Source organism: Mandrillus leucophaeus, unplaced genomic scaffold (assembly GCF_000951045.1).
Source record: "Mandrillus leucophaeus isolate KB7577 unplaced genomic scaffold, Mleu.le_1.0 Scaffold209, whole genome shotgun sequence".
Classification (NCBI taxonomy): domain Eukaryota; kingdom Metazoa; phylum Chordata; class Mammalia; order Primates; family Cercopithecidae; genus Mandrillus; species Mandrillus leucophaeus.
The window spans coordinates 3,988,065-4,003,595 of record NW_012102132.1 but is presented as its reverse complement, the minus strand read 5'-3'; the positions used below and the strand labels follow the sequence as shown (position 1 = coordinate 4,003,595).

The 15,531-nt window shown below is 40.9% G+C and overlaps 1 pseudogene; it reads left to right on the top strand.

Annotated features, from left to right (window-relative positions):
- The first annotated feature begins 5,036 nt into the window (after positions 1-5,036).
- On the top strand, positions 5,037-5,531 carry LOC105539766 (annotated as a pseudogene).
- Positions 5,532-15,531: the final 10,000 nt, after the last annotated feature.

Sequence of the window (15,531 nt, the reverse complement as noted above, 5' to 3'; positions counted from 1 at the left end):
CAGCTCCCAGTTATACGTGAGAGCATGCAGTGTTTGATTTTCTGTTCCTGTGTTAGTTTGCTGAGGATAACGACTTCCAGCTCTATCCATGTCCCTGCAAAGGACATGATACTGTTCCTTTTTATGGCTGCATAGTATTCCATGGTGTACATTTACCACATTTTCTTTATCCAGTCTATCACTAATGGGCATTTGGGTTGATTCCATGTCTTTGCTATTGTGAAGAGTGCTTCTGTGAACATACATGTGCATGTATCTTTGTAATAGAATGATTTATATTCCTTTGGGTATATACCCAGTGATGGGATTGCTGGGTCAAATGGTATTTCCGGTTCTATGTATTTGAGGAATTGCCACACTGTCTTCCACAATAGTTGAAGTAATTTACATTCCCACAAATAGTGTAAAAGCATTCTTATTTCTCCACAACCTGGCCAGCATCTGTTGTTTCTTGACATTTTAATAATCACCATCTGACTGGCATGAGATGGTATCTCATTGTGGTTTTGATTTGCATTTCTCTAGTGATCAGTGATGTTGAGCTTATTTTCATATGTTTGTTGGCTACATGAATGTTTTCTTTTGAGAAGTGTCTGTTCATGTCCTTTGCCCACTTTTTAATGGAGTTGTTTGGTTTCTTTCTTGTAAATTTGTCTGAGTTCCTTGTAGATTCTGGACATTAGACCTTTGTTAGATGGACAGGTTACAAAAATTTTCTTCTACTCCACAGGTTGCTTATTCATTCTGATGATAGTCCCTTTCACTGTGCAGAAGCTGTTTAGTTTAATTAGATCCCATTTGTCAATTTTTAATTTTGTTGCAATTGCTTTTGGGCTATTCATATGCAGAAATGGCTATCCATAGGCAGAAAATTGAAACAGGACCCCTTCCTCACACCTTATACAAAAATTAACTCAAGATGGATTAAATACTTAAATGTAGAACCCAAAACTATAAAAACCCTAGAAGAAAATGTAGGCAATACCATTCAACTGGCTTTCTCTAAGCTGCTCAACAATAAAGAAGCATTCCCATACTGCCCCCAGCAGATGGGGTAGTGTCTGCAGCTTTCTTGTCACTCTAGAGGAAAGCCATTTTGGCTACACAGGGTCTGTTTTATGCTAGGCTCCCACAGAAGCAGGACAAGACTTTAAGTTTATTTGGGAAGTGATCCCAGAAAACACCAGTAAAGGAGGGGGGGGATGAGTCAGGGAAGGAAAGGCAGTCAATAAATGAAGCCAATCCTGTTAGAGAACTCTATGAGACTAGATAGGACACATCTTGACGTTTCCCCTGCCAAGGGACTAGGAAGCTGGGGAATTTCTCCACCAACTCACTTCAGTCATTGTGGAGGGCTACTGAGGAGAAGGAGAGCATGGGGAATTAACTCTCTGGCATTTTTGGCTTGCACCAGCAGCCAGAGAAAGCCTGTAGGCAGATTTCACAGGTGCTCATATTTAAAAGTCAGCAGGCCACTGGCTATGCCCAGGAATTCAGACAGCACAGAATGGTCACTGGGGATCCATAAACCCAAAGAACCTGAGAGACCAAGCCTTCTTACGTTGCACAGAAGCTCTTTCCTGCCCTTATGCTTCAGAGGCCCAAGAGTCTAGAAGAGAACATTCAGGGTTGATTTTCCCTCTCTCCTTTGCCCCTACCACCACGACTACCTTTTCTTTCAGTGGGATGTTATTTGGGAGAAACTGCCCAATCTAGTCAGTTGAGAGTCACCCACCAATACAAAACACAAAATGCTCAGACAAATCTCAGAGGATGAGGTCCAGGAATGCTGCCACCTCACAGATCTCCTCACCCTCATTTCATTCATTCCTCCAGACATGAAGAAAGAAAGGTAGACCTCCCACAAAACATTTACAGATCATTGTACATTAGCTACAAATTATATTTGAAAACCAGAAGTGATACATTGTTTTTATCTCACAATTTATTCTGAAAAAAAGTAACTGATTTTTGTTCCAGAAGTTTTTTGATAGCCTTTGGCTACAAGCACTGCAATTCTAACCTACCTGGGTTAAAGTGTCAGAAGCCAAAATTAAAATCTCATGTAAGTTCAAACTCTTTCCACTGAACTAACTCAGCAAATCCCTGTGGTGGGTCACTAAACATGTTTGAAGAAATATCCCAACAGGGCTTGGGGCAGGTCAAAAATGAAAGGAATTATACATATGGTCCTCTGCTTTCTTCATTCCTGACCACCCTTACCCCACCCCTCCCCCATGCCCCACTAACCCTAGAAACTGTTCTGGGAAGGACCAAAGTGGAGAAAATTAACAGGCCCTGGAGAAGGGGCTTGACCATTGAAAAATTAAATCAAAGCGGTGATTGGTGGAATCCCTCTTCCTTCCTCCACATCAAGTCCTATATCCCTGGACAAACAAAGTACAGCCCTTTAGAGTCTATCAATCAATCAGCCAAAAATGACTTAATGATGGAAGCAGCCTGATATTCTGAACAGACTAATGAAGGGGAAGCTAGGAGAGCTAGGTTCTTCCCTAGCCTCGTGCAAACTGAGGAAACCTGAGTTTTGGGCTCAGAAATGACAAGGGTGTTGGCATTGTCACTTACTTGCTCTGTGACCTTGGACAAGGTGCTTAGCCTCACCAAGCCTCAGTCTCCTCATCAGGAAAATGGGAACTCACAATACCTCCATCACATAGTTGTCACATAAAACATCTTCCACATGGCTGGCATACAGTGAGTGCTCAAGAGTTGCCTTCCCTTTTGTGGTACCCAGCACAATCAAGTGGAAAGAGCTCAGCTTTAGAGGCAGAGAGAGCCGGTTTCAAATCCCAGTGGAGGCACTCACTTTGAGCCACTAATGAACTCCCATGTGCATCATGCACTAAAGAGTTATTAATTTGTTTTCCTTCTCACCCACCCTTTTATCTCAAAACTTACAAAAATTAATTCAGTTGCCTTATATGTCCATGGACTAGCCATTCTGATAAAGTAAAGTGAAATAAATCCTTCAATCCATCCCAACTGGTTCTCCTTAGACAGCTGGCTTCTTTAGGGAAGCAAGTGCTTATGGTCAATAAGGGGGGCCAGCTATAAACCAATCCAGGCCATCTTCCCCCACATTCATCCCAATGCCTAGAACTCCAGGGGCCAGAGACTGCCAACATAACAGCTGCCTCAAAGAGCTCTCTTTGGTGAGAGAGAAACTTAAAAGGATTTGTGGGAAATTTTACCTGGTGGTGTACTTTGACACCCTCTCCTCAGTAATCTCAAGAAAATTTCAGTAAAAACAAGGTTGATTTTCATGGATATTTTTGGAGTCAGATTAGTATTTTTTTCAGATGTAATATCATACTCTGATGGGTCCAGGGCCCACTTCATGAACACAAAACCTGTGCAGTCCCACCAAGCCCCACAGTCAGAAAGACCACAGGCTTGGTTTAATACTCAGCTACCACCGTCTTGAAATTCTTAATCATTTTATCTTTGAGGTTATGTTTTGTAGATGTCCAATGGGATTTCAATGGAGCATGAGCAGAGGAGATACACACTGTATGTGTGTCCACCATTTCTTGCCACCCCATTCAGATATAGCTTTTGTCATTCTCCATAAGCACAGAATTCCAATGGGCCCGCAATGCATGAGAGTTCACTGAGACCCACAGCAAGTACAAGGTAAGTGTGTTACATCCATGAGTAAATAAGTGTGATTGCTGACAGTCCTGAGAGATCATGTTTTCCATACAAACTAGAATTTGCTCTGAACGCAGAAAGAAAGCAGGGACATTCTCAGAAACACGAATGACCAAGGAACTCTATCATATATTTTCTTACTCATATTACTCCTCCATGTTAACCAACCACTTCCACAGAAAATGGTAACATAGAAGGAAAGGAAAAGGGTTGCCCTGTCTTTGCAAACCTTTTCCTTTCCTTTCAACTCTTCCTTATTCATCAGTAAGCTGAAGGTAGAGAGTGTGTGTGCATCAAGAAGTAGAATAAAAATGGTTCCTTTTCTGCAGCATTCCCACTGTTCTGATAAGAATGAAACACATACACACATACAAACTACAGAAGACAAATCGTGTACTTGATTATTCCACATATGACTTAAGTACTCTTATATTTGCATTTAAAACTGTCATTGCACAGTACAAAAATGAATGGTAAAATGCATACTAGTAATTTAAATTTTTAATTTTTCTTCACTTGGAACTACATTAAATAGCAGATAGAAAACACCATGGAAGCCCAAAGAGCGAGACCATGGACGAAAGGGAAAAGCTTTATATTTTAAGTATCTTTAACAGCATTTTTTCACTGCTTTTTGAACAAAGGAACTTGCATTTTCATTTTGCACTGGGCCCCACAAATTATATAGCTGACACTGGATGGACCTTTTGGTGAGAGCTAGAAATGCCAGATTTATCGAGCTTATATGTACCTAAAATAACCTGTGTATTCCTTATGCTTTCACTGCCAAAGAAAAATTGATACTCAGATATACTGCTTGTGTCTGCCATTTCTGACCACATTTGCCTCTCCTCAAGTTACATCCACCTTCTCCCTAAACTTAACATTGGTCTAACCATAACGTTACCCTTCCTGTCATTGTACCCCAATCCACCAGTGCAAACATTGGATCAGAATAGAAGGGTATACTGAACCAAGATCTTCCTGAACCAGGTTCCAGGTATTTGCCCACTCTGTCTTTATACTGTTAGGTTTGAAATCCAGCTAAATAGGAATAGGAAGGAAAGTGTTGCCTCTTCTACTCTTCCCTGGAGAAGAAGAAGGAGAAAGGAAGAGGAGGAGAAGGAGGAGGAAGAGGAGGAGAAGGAGGAGGAAGAGGAGGAGGAGGAGGAGAAGGCTGGACACTGAGCACCTCCTTACTCTAACAAGCTCTAGACCTGTATATTTCGTGTATATGTCTTTTAACCTAGAAGAGGAACAGTTTCCAGCAGCCCTTTGCTGGCATCCTATGGTGCCAGTATAAATATTGGAAAGAGGAAATTGCCTTTAGCTTCTTCTTTTAAAAAAAATTCTGGTACTGTCTCCTCCGCAGTGGGAACAGCTCTCCTGCCACAGCCCCGCATCCCCTGAAAATGCTCGCCTGCTCCAAGTTCATCTCCTCTCCTTCACTGGTCAAGAGCACCTCACAGCTGCTGAGCCGTCCTCTATCTGCAGTAACAACCAGAGATACTGACCGATGAGAGCCTCAGCAGCTTGGCAGTCTCACGTCCCCTTACCTCACTTGTCTCTAGCCACAGCTTCCAAACCAGCACCATTTCAAGGGACAACAACACAACAGCCAAGTTCATTGGAGCTAGGGCTGCCACAGTTGGGGTGCCTGGCTCTGGGGCTGGGATTGGGACTGTGTTTGGGAGCCTCATCATTGGTTATGCCGGGAACCCTTCTCTGAAGCAACAGCTCTTCTCCTACGCCATTCTGGGCTTTGCCCTCTGGGAGGCCATGGGGCGCTTTTGCTTGGTGGTGGCCTTTCTCATCCTCTTTGCCATGTGAAGGAGCCATCTCCACCTCCCATAGTTCTTTCTCCCATGTCTGGTCGGCCCTGTGTGTTCGTTTTCCTATACCTCCTCAGGTAGCCTGGGGAACATGGTTGGCTCAGGGTTTGACTTGAGCATCCACAGATTGACAGAGAAAAGACAAATAAGTACTATATTAATTTTTTAAAAAATTATGGTAAAATATACATAACATAAAAATTTTCATTTTTGCCATTTTAATTGTACAGTTCTGTAGCATTAAATACATTCACATTGTTGCACAACCATCACCACTATCCATCCTTCAGCTTCTTAATTGCAGCTAGAACCTACCAGTGGCTGTTCCTCTGAAATGCCCAGCTTAGATTGCACTTTCAAATTAAGGAAGGAAAAAGAAAAACAATAGTCTGAAAAAACAGTTTGTAAAAGTGACTGAATCCATGTCAGAAAGACAGCCAAGAAGAAGAAAATGTCACCAACATGAATCTGAGAAAGTGAGAAACACAAGGGACTTCTGAGAGTGTAGAGTCCAACCATCCTCTTTTGCATATTGTCAAGTCCTCAAAAAACCTGCCAGGAGAACCTGTTACAGTACCATGCAAAGCAGTAGAGGGGTATCCTGATCAGACTCACTGCGGTAAGGAAGAACACCATCTTGACAGTCTTAGTAGTGTCTCAGAAGGGGTAAGTTGGAAGTATCTTTATACAATTTTAGGACCTGAGCTGGGTGATTTTAAGGTGGGTTTTACAAGGTGCAAAACTAGGATTGGGCCAAGTTTATGACATACTAGCTTTGGATCAGTGGGCACAGCAAAAGACTTGAACGAGTCTTTATGAGTAAGCTGTTAGTCTTCGTAGGTGAGCTATTCTAGTTAGTTAACAGTCTTATCTTCTAGGAACTATTATTTCCTAGAGCAAGTAGCTTAAGTTATTTTTGTTTGCTCTCAGTATTTTTTAACATGGGAACAGGAACATATGCCTGGTCTCAGTATTGTTAAACACAGGAACAGGAATTTATGTTATTTCAGCTTTCAACATAAGGAAACCAAGGCAGAGAGGGGTTAAATAACTAGCTCAGAAGTGAGCAGCTGGTAACAGAGCTAAAGTTTAACCTATAGCCCCTGACTACAAGTCCAGGGCTTGATCACCACTCCCTACCCCATTACACACACACACACACACACACAGCTAACTGCCGGAATTACTTTCTCTTAGAATGAAAAACTTACAATATAATCACATCACAGAAAATTTGGAATAAAGAAAGGATAGCTCAAATCCCATCACCATATCAACTGTTATTTCCTTCCAGTTTTTCTTCATAAATAGTGATTTTGTTTTTGTTTTGATTCTATAGTGTTCATTTACTTTTTCTCTACAGTTTTTGTTTCTCTAAAGTCTTCTTGAGCAAGATGTGTGCTTTTTCCTGGTTCCCCTTTGTGCTTCTCCACCATCAAGGAAGAGTCTCTGCTTTTGTTGAAAAAGTTCCAGGCATTTCCAAACAGGCTGGGGCCACTAAGATTCTACTAGAACCATCTAGTCGGAAAGAGCAGTTTTAACAGGCATAGGCCCCAGAAAATGGGTCTTCCCACTGGCTCAGCTTGAGGGGCCCAAAACTCTTCAGGCAACTGACCAGTGATACTAAGGCAATGTCATTTGGTTCTCAGTCATACCCACACTTCATAATATAGTTGCCCATCCCTCCATATCCACAGGGGATTGGTTCCAGCACTCCAAGAGAATACCAAAATCTGTGGATGCTCAAGTCTTCTATATAAAATGGTGCAATATTTGCATATAACTTACACACATCCTCCCATATAGTTTGAATTATCTCTAGATTACTTATAACACTTAATACAATATAAATGCTATGTAAATAATTGTTATACTATATTTTTATTTGGATTATTTTTTATTATTGTATTGTTATTATCAACTGAAGAAGCACAAGGTTTATAAATTTGGAAAGGAGAACTGTATTTCTCATAAAGGATTGCAGCCTACAGGCTGGCCATCCCACAGGCTGGGATGCATAGCTTCCAGCGAAAGCTGAGAGCAAGTACTTTGAAGGAGGGAAGGATAAGACAGGAATTTGTGCTGGATGGGTTGTGTAAGTATACACATTTAATAAGCTATAGGAGGATTTATGAATATTTATGAAAGAAGCACGCATATATCCAGTTGAGTTTCATGCCTCTTCATGGGTCACATGTACAAAAAATGGTGTGTTAGCATGATCAGAGGGTGGAGTTCTTAGCCTTCTGATGTCAAAAGGTGATGCAGAGGATGTGAAAACCCTCACTGTACATCCTATGTAGACTGGCCAGAACCACTCCATGACTGGTGGCCTCTTATCAGGAAGGAATGCTGGTCAGTTGCTGTGTTGAAACCACAAACGGGAAGGAGAGAGTCTGGTCACCGCCCCAGCTACTTGGCTAAGGATGAGAAAGGAATGAGTCGTCCATTTCTGATTTTTCACTACTGATTTCTGCTTACTTCTTAGGAAAGAATTCGGGTTAAAAATTAATAAGAAAAAGGCCTATTGAGGCATGTCTTACTTCTTATCCTTTCATGGCCAGGAACTCCACTTTTCAGGTTTCTCTGGGGTTCCCCTTAGCCAAGAGGAGGTCTGTTCAGTCAGTTGGGGGTCTTAGGATTTTATTTTTATTTCTCATTATTTTTTTCAAATACTTTTGATCTGCAGTGGGTTGAATCTGCTGACATGGAACCTTCAGGTACAAGGGACCTACTGTATACTCTTTTTCATTTCTGTGTGCTTTTACCTTATCTTTCCCCACTCCCTTCTCCCTGCTCTTTGCAGAGGCCTTCCAAACCCTTCCACACATGCTACCTCACTTCTTTGGTGATTCTCAGTCCGGTAATCAGCAAGTCCTTTGCTAAAATTATGATCACATTCCACAATGGGGGTATGTAAATGATAATTTATTCACAATATCCTCATTTTCAGTAAAGGAGTTCCTGAAAGGTTATAAGACAAATCACTATTAACCTAATCATATTGTGAAAGGAAAATAAATCTTGGGGCCCCAAAATCACTATGCTAAAGGAAAAAGTTAAGCTGGGAACTGGGAAAAACCTGTCTCCCATTTTATTATAAATGCATATCTAATTGTCTCCTTTGGAGAGGCTAATCAGAAGCTCAAAAGAATGCAACCATTTGTCTCTTGTCTACCTATGGCCAGGAAGCTCCCTCCCCACTTTGAGTTGTTCCCCCGTTTGCTTAGAGTTGTCCCGCCCTTCCAGACCGAACTGATGTTCATCTTACATATGTTGACTGATGTCTCATGTCTCCCTAAAATGTATGAAACAAAACTGTGCTCTGACCACTTTGGACATGTCATCAGGACCTTCTGAGGCTGTGTCACAGGTGCACGTCCTTAACCTTGACAAAATACACTTTCTAAATTAACTGAGACCTGTCTCAGATATTCGGGTTTCACATTTTGGTAACCACGGGGAGATTCTGAGTGGAGGTGCCCCTGACCTTTGACAAATCTGCTATCAGTGCTGAGTACCCGCATGAGCTAACTTTATGGCTCAAACCAATAGGACAATTTGCTGAGGTCTGGGAGCACTTACTCCAGAAAATCCCTGATCTCCCAAAATTTGGTTGAAATCAAAATTTTATTTTGCTGTACAACTCCCTTTTTTTTTGGACTTTTACTTGCTTCCAACAAGAAAGGCAAGTTTTTCAACTGCCATAATGATGGAAGGCAGGTAACTCCTTTATGGAGTTTGAGCTTGCTCCCATCAGGGAGGACGAGTTTGAGGGGTTTTTTTCCTGCTTCTAGGATGGTAGAAAGCAGCCTTTAGACTGAGACCCATCCCGAGGTAAGTAGCAGAATTGGGGTTTTGTCTTGGCTAAAGTTTAACAACCAGCTGGTCTTAATTTCCCCTTACCATTAGAGCGCTCGGTGATCATACTGTTGGGGGTTTTTTTGTTGTTTGTTCCCGTCTTTCTTCCATCAGATTTGACTAACTCTACCTGACTTGGTCAAATCCGAGTGAGAATTCCAAATTATGAGTAACAAATCCTCTCTAATTTGGCTAAAACTCCTTGCAGCTGCAAAAGAGGGGAAAAAATGCACTTAGTTTCTGTATTTGCTTCCTGTCTTAAAAACCAACAAATGTTCTTTCGTGTACTTTTCTTCCACCCTATACCGCCTTCCCCCTTTGCCATCTTCAGCACCAAAAAATCTAGAGAAGGCTTCTAATGATTTGAACCCCTTTAAATAAATCAGAACAAAGGTGCCACTCACCCCTTTTGGGGAGTTCTGTTTTCTTTGGAGTTTCAAGAGTCCTGGGCAGATTCTTCTTAGGTCTAAAGCTCTGTTTTCCTGTATTGCATAACCTGACCTCCTTAAGGATACCAGAGATTACCTTGTACTGTGAGAGGATTTGAGTTTGGTGTGTGTAATGGCAGACGAGAGCTACAAACTTAGGGGTGGCTGAGCACAGTTTACAGGAAGTAGTCTTGGCTGTTGTTTTATTTCTTTTCTCCTAGGAAGTTGTTTAAGGATCCTAATTCTAGTTCGGAGATACATTCTAAGGGGTCTTCCCTATTGCTTTTTCTCCCCAAATTCATCTCAATTTGGCTTGTCTGTGTGCATCTGCGTGAGGAACTGAACTGTTGTTTTCATAGGTAAATGAGAGACTGAGTTTTCTCAGCTCCGAAGACAAAGGGCATTTTGCTCCTCCCAGCCAAAAGGCACCCCTGGGTGACCAGGGGCCTCATGGGAGTGTCTGGGGGTCTGACCTGCCTGTGACATGCAGCAGCCCTACAGGGAAATTCCCAACAAAAATTACTTTTTAAAAAAATAGCTCATCCAGGAAACACATATAAGGGCTAATCACCTGGCACTCTGAACCCTCTCAGAGGTCATAGACCTCTAGAGACAGAAACTGAGACACGTAATGGCCCCAAGCAGGCCATTCCTGCCTGGCATCACAGGGATCCTTTGGGAGGATGGCCAGAGGCATGGGGAAAATGCCACAGGGAGAAGGAAGTCTACAGCTGAACTTTGTAACAATTTGAACTGGTCATGAAGCCTCCTGGCCAGAACTTGGAGGAGGGCTTAAGTCCGGCATGCAGACTCCACAGGTGTGGGAAGATCTAAAACCGTTTTCTTTCACAGCTGGGAGGCAGATAGCCTGGAGCAAGTTTTCAGCCCTGCTTACCCACTGCCTAGAAACAGACTTGCTGCTGTTAGCAGGGGCACAGTGGGAGTGAGACTGGCCCTTCAGATTGCGTGGGAGCTGGGTGAGGCCTGTGACTACAGGCTTTCCCCGACTTCCCTGACAACCTGCCATGACTCAATAGAGGCAGCCATAATCCTCCTAGGTTCACAACTCCATTGACCTGGGAACCTCACCCCCATCCCCAACAGCAGCTGCAGCAAGACCCGCCCAAGAAAAGTCTGAGCTCAGACACACCTAGCCCCACCCCCACCTGATGGTCCTTCCCTACCCACCCCAGTAGCTGAAGACAAAGGGCATAGCCCCACCTACCACAAGTTCCTCTCTATACTACCACAGTTGATGCCCTCTGGAAAGTGCCACCTTCTGGCAGAAGGCCAACCAGCACAAAAATAGAGCATTAAACCACCAAAACTAAAAATACTTACAGAGTCCATTTTACCCCCCTGCCACCTCCACCGGAACAGATGCTGATATCCATGGCTAAGAGACCCATAGACAATTCACATCACCAGACTCTGTGCAGACAATCCCCAGTACCAGCCTGGAGCCTGATAGACTTGTTGGGTGGCTAGACTCAAAAGAAATAACAATCACTACAGCTAGGTTCTCAGGAGGCCCCATCCATAGGAAAAGGGGAAGAATACTGCATCAAGGGAACACCCCATGGGACAAAAGAATTTGAACAACAGTCTTCAGTCCTATACCTTCCCTCTAACAGAGCCTACCCAAATGAGAAGGAACCAGAAAACCAACTCTGGTAATATGACAAAACAAGGCTCTTTAACACTCCCCAAAAATTACACTAGCTCACCAGCAACTGATCCAAACCAAGAAGAAATCCCTGATGTACCTGAAAAAGAATTCAGGAAGCTAGTTATTAAACTAATATGGGAGGCACCAGAGAAAGGCCAAGCCCAGTGCAAGGAAATCAAAAAAATGATGCAAGAAGCAAAGGGAGAAATACTCAAAGAAATAGATAGCATAAAGTAAAATCAATCAAAACTTTAGGAAACACAGAACATACTTATAGAAATGCAAAATGCTCTGGAAAGTCTCAGCAATAGAATCGATCAAGTAGAAGAAAGAAATTCAGAGCTCGAAGACAAGGTCTTCAAATTAACCCAGTCAAACAAAGACAAAGGAAAAAGAATAAGAAAATATGAGCAAAGCCTCCAAAAGTCTGGGATTATGTCAGATGACTAAACCTAAAAATAATCAGTGTTCCTGAGGAAGAAGAGAAACCTAAAATTTTGGAAAACATATTTGGGGGAATAATTGAGGAAAACTTCCCAGCCTTGCTAGAGACCTAGACATCCAAATACAAGAAACACAAAGAATACCCGGAAAATTCATTGCAAAAAGATGATGACCTAGGCACATCGTCATGAAATAATCTAAAGTTAAGATGAAGGAAAGAATCTTAAAAGCTGTGAGACAAAAGCACCAGGTAACCAATAAAGGAAAACCTATCAGATTAGCTACAGATTTCTCAGCAGAAACCCTACAAGCTAGAAGGAATTGGGGCCCTATTTTCAGCCTCCTCAAGCAAAACAATTATCAGCCAAGAATTTTGTACCCAGTGAAACTAAGCATCATACATGAAGGACACATACAGTTGTTTTCAGACAAACAAATGCTGAGAGAATTCTCCATTACCAAGCCACCACTACAAGAACTGCTAAAAGGAGCTCTAAATTTTGAAACAAATTCTGGAAACACATCAAAATAGAACCTCTTTAAAGCATAAATCACACAGGACCTATAAAATAAAAATACAAGTTAAAAACCAAAACAAATAACAAAAAACCCAAGTACACAGGCAACAAAGAGCATGATGAATGTCACAGTACCTCGCATTTCAATACTAACATTGAATGTAAATGGCCTAAATGCTCCACTTAAAAGATACAGAACCTCAGAATGGATAAGAACTCACCAACCAACTATCTGCTGCCTTCAGGAGACTCACCTAACACTTAAGGACTCATATAAACTTAAAATAAAGAGGTGGAAAAAGACATTTCATGCAAATGGACACCAAAAGTGAGCAGGGGTAGCTATTCTTATATCAGACAAAACAAACTTTAAAGCAATAGCAGTTAAAGAGACAAAGAGGAACATTATATAATGGTAAAAGGCCTTGTCCAACAGGAAAATATCACAATCCTAAACATAAATGCATCTAACACTGGAGCTCCCAAATTTATAAAACAATTACTAATAGACCTAAGAAATGAGATAGACAGCAACACAATAATAGTGTGAGACATCAGTACTCCACTGACAAAACTAGACATGTCATCAAGACAGAAAGTCAACAAAGAAACAATGGATTTAAACTATACTTTGGAACTAATGGACTTAACAGATATATACAGAACATTTCATCCAACAACTGCAGAATACACATTCTATTCAACAGTGCATGAAGCTTTCTCCAAGACAGGCCATATGATAGGCCATAAAATGAACCTCAACAAAGTTAAGAAAATTGAAATTATATCAAGCACTCTCTCAGACCACAGTGGAATAAAACTGGAAATCAACTCCAAAAGGAACCTTCAAAACCATGCAAATACATGGAAATTAAATAACCTGCTCCTGAATGAGCACTGGGTCAAAAACAAAATGAAGATGGAAATTAAAAACTTCTTAGAACTGAATGACAATAATGACACAACCTATCAAAACCTCTAGGATACAGCAAAGGTGGTGTTAAGAGGAAAGTTCATAGCCCTAAATGCCTACATCAAAAAGACTGAAAAAGCACAAACTGACATTCTAAGGTCACACTTCAAGGAATTAGAGAAACAAGAACAAACCAAACCCAAACCCAGCAGAAGAAAGGAAATAACCAAGATCAGAGCAGAAACAAATGAAACTGAAACAACAAAAAACACAAAAGATAAATGAAACAAAAAGCTGGTTCTTTGTAAAGATAAATAAATAGATAGACCATTAGCAGGATTAACCAAGAAAAGAGGAGAGAAAATCCAGATAACCTCAATAAGAAACAAAACAAAAGATATTACAACTGACACCACAGAAATACAAAAGATCATTCAAGGCAGCTATGAACACCTTTATGCACATAAACTAGAAAACCTAGAAGAGATGGATGAATTCCTGGAAAAATACAACCCTCCTAGCTTAAATCAGGAAGTATTACATACACTGAACAGACCAATAACAAGCAGTGAGGCTGAAATGGTAATTTTAAAATTACCAACAAAAAAAGTGCAGGGCCAGACAGATTCACAGCAGAATTCTACCAGATATTCAAAGAATAATTGCCGCCAATCCTTTTGACACTATTCCCCAAGATAGAGAAACGCAATACCCTCCCTAATTCATTCTATGAAGCCAACATCACCCTAATACCAAAACCAGGAAAGGACATAACCAAAAAAGAAAACTACAGATTGGTATCCCTGATGAACATAGATGCTAAAATCCTTAACAAAATACTAGCTAACAGAATCCAACAACATATCAAAAAGATAATCCACCATGATCAAGTACATTTCATACCAGGGATGCAGTGATACTTTAACATATGCAAGTCAATAAATGTGATACACCACATAAACAGAATTAAGAACAAAAATCACATGATCATCTCAGTAGATGCAGAAAAGGTATTTGACAAGATCAAATGTCGCTTTATGATTAAAACTCTCAGCAAAATCAGAATACAAGAGACATACCTCAATGTAACAAAAACCATCTATGACAAACCCACAGCCAACATAATATTGAGTGGGAAAAGTTGAAAACACTCCCTCTGAGAACTGGAACAAAACAAGGGTGCTCACTCTTACCACTCCTCTTCAACATAGTACTGGAAATCCTAGCCAGAGCAATCAGACAAGAGAAGGAATGGAAGGGCATCCAAATTGGTAAAAAGAGGAAGTCAAACTGTCACTGTTCACTGACAACATAATCGTTTACCTTGAAAACCCTAAAGATTCCTCCAGAAAGCTCCTAGAACTGATGAAAGAATTCAGCAAAGTTTCCAGATACAAGATTAATGTACACAAGTCAGTAGCTCTTCTATACACCAACAGTGACCAAGCGGAGAATCAAATCAAGAACTCAACCCTTCTTACAATAGCTGCAAAAAATAATAATAATAATAAAATACTTAGGAATATATCTAACCAAGGAGATGAAAGACCTCTACAAGGAAAACTACAAAACACTGCTAAAAGAAATCATAGATGACACAAACAAATGGAAACACATCCCATGCTCATGAATGGGTAGAATCAATATTAGGAAAATGACCATACTGCCAAAAGCAATCTACAAATTCAGTGCAATCCCCATCAAAATACCACCATCATTCTTCACAGAATTAGAAAAAACAATTCTACAATTCATGTGGAACCAAAAAAGAGTCTGCATAGCCAAAGCAAGACTAAGCAAAAAGAACAAATCTGGAGGCATCACTACCTGATTTCATACTATACTATATGGCCATAGTCACCAAAACAGCATGATACTGGTATAAAAAATAGGTAAATAGACCAATGAAGCAGAATAGAGAACCCAGAAATAAACCCAAATACTTACAGCCAACTGGTCTTTGACAAGGCAAACAAAAACATAAAGTGGGGAAAGGACACCCTATTCAACAAATGGTGCTGGGATAATTGGCTAGTCACATGTAGGAGAATGTAACTGGACTCCAATCCCTCACCTTATGCAAAAATCAACTCAAGATGGATTAAAGACTTAAATCTAAGAATTCTAGAATATAACATTGGAAAATCCCTTCTAGACATCGGCTTAGGCAAAGATTTCATGACCAAGAACCCAA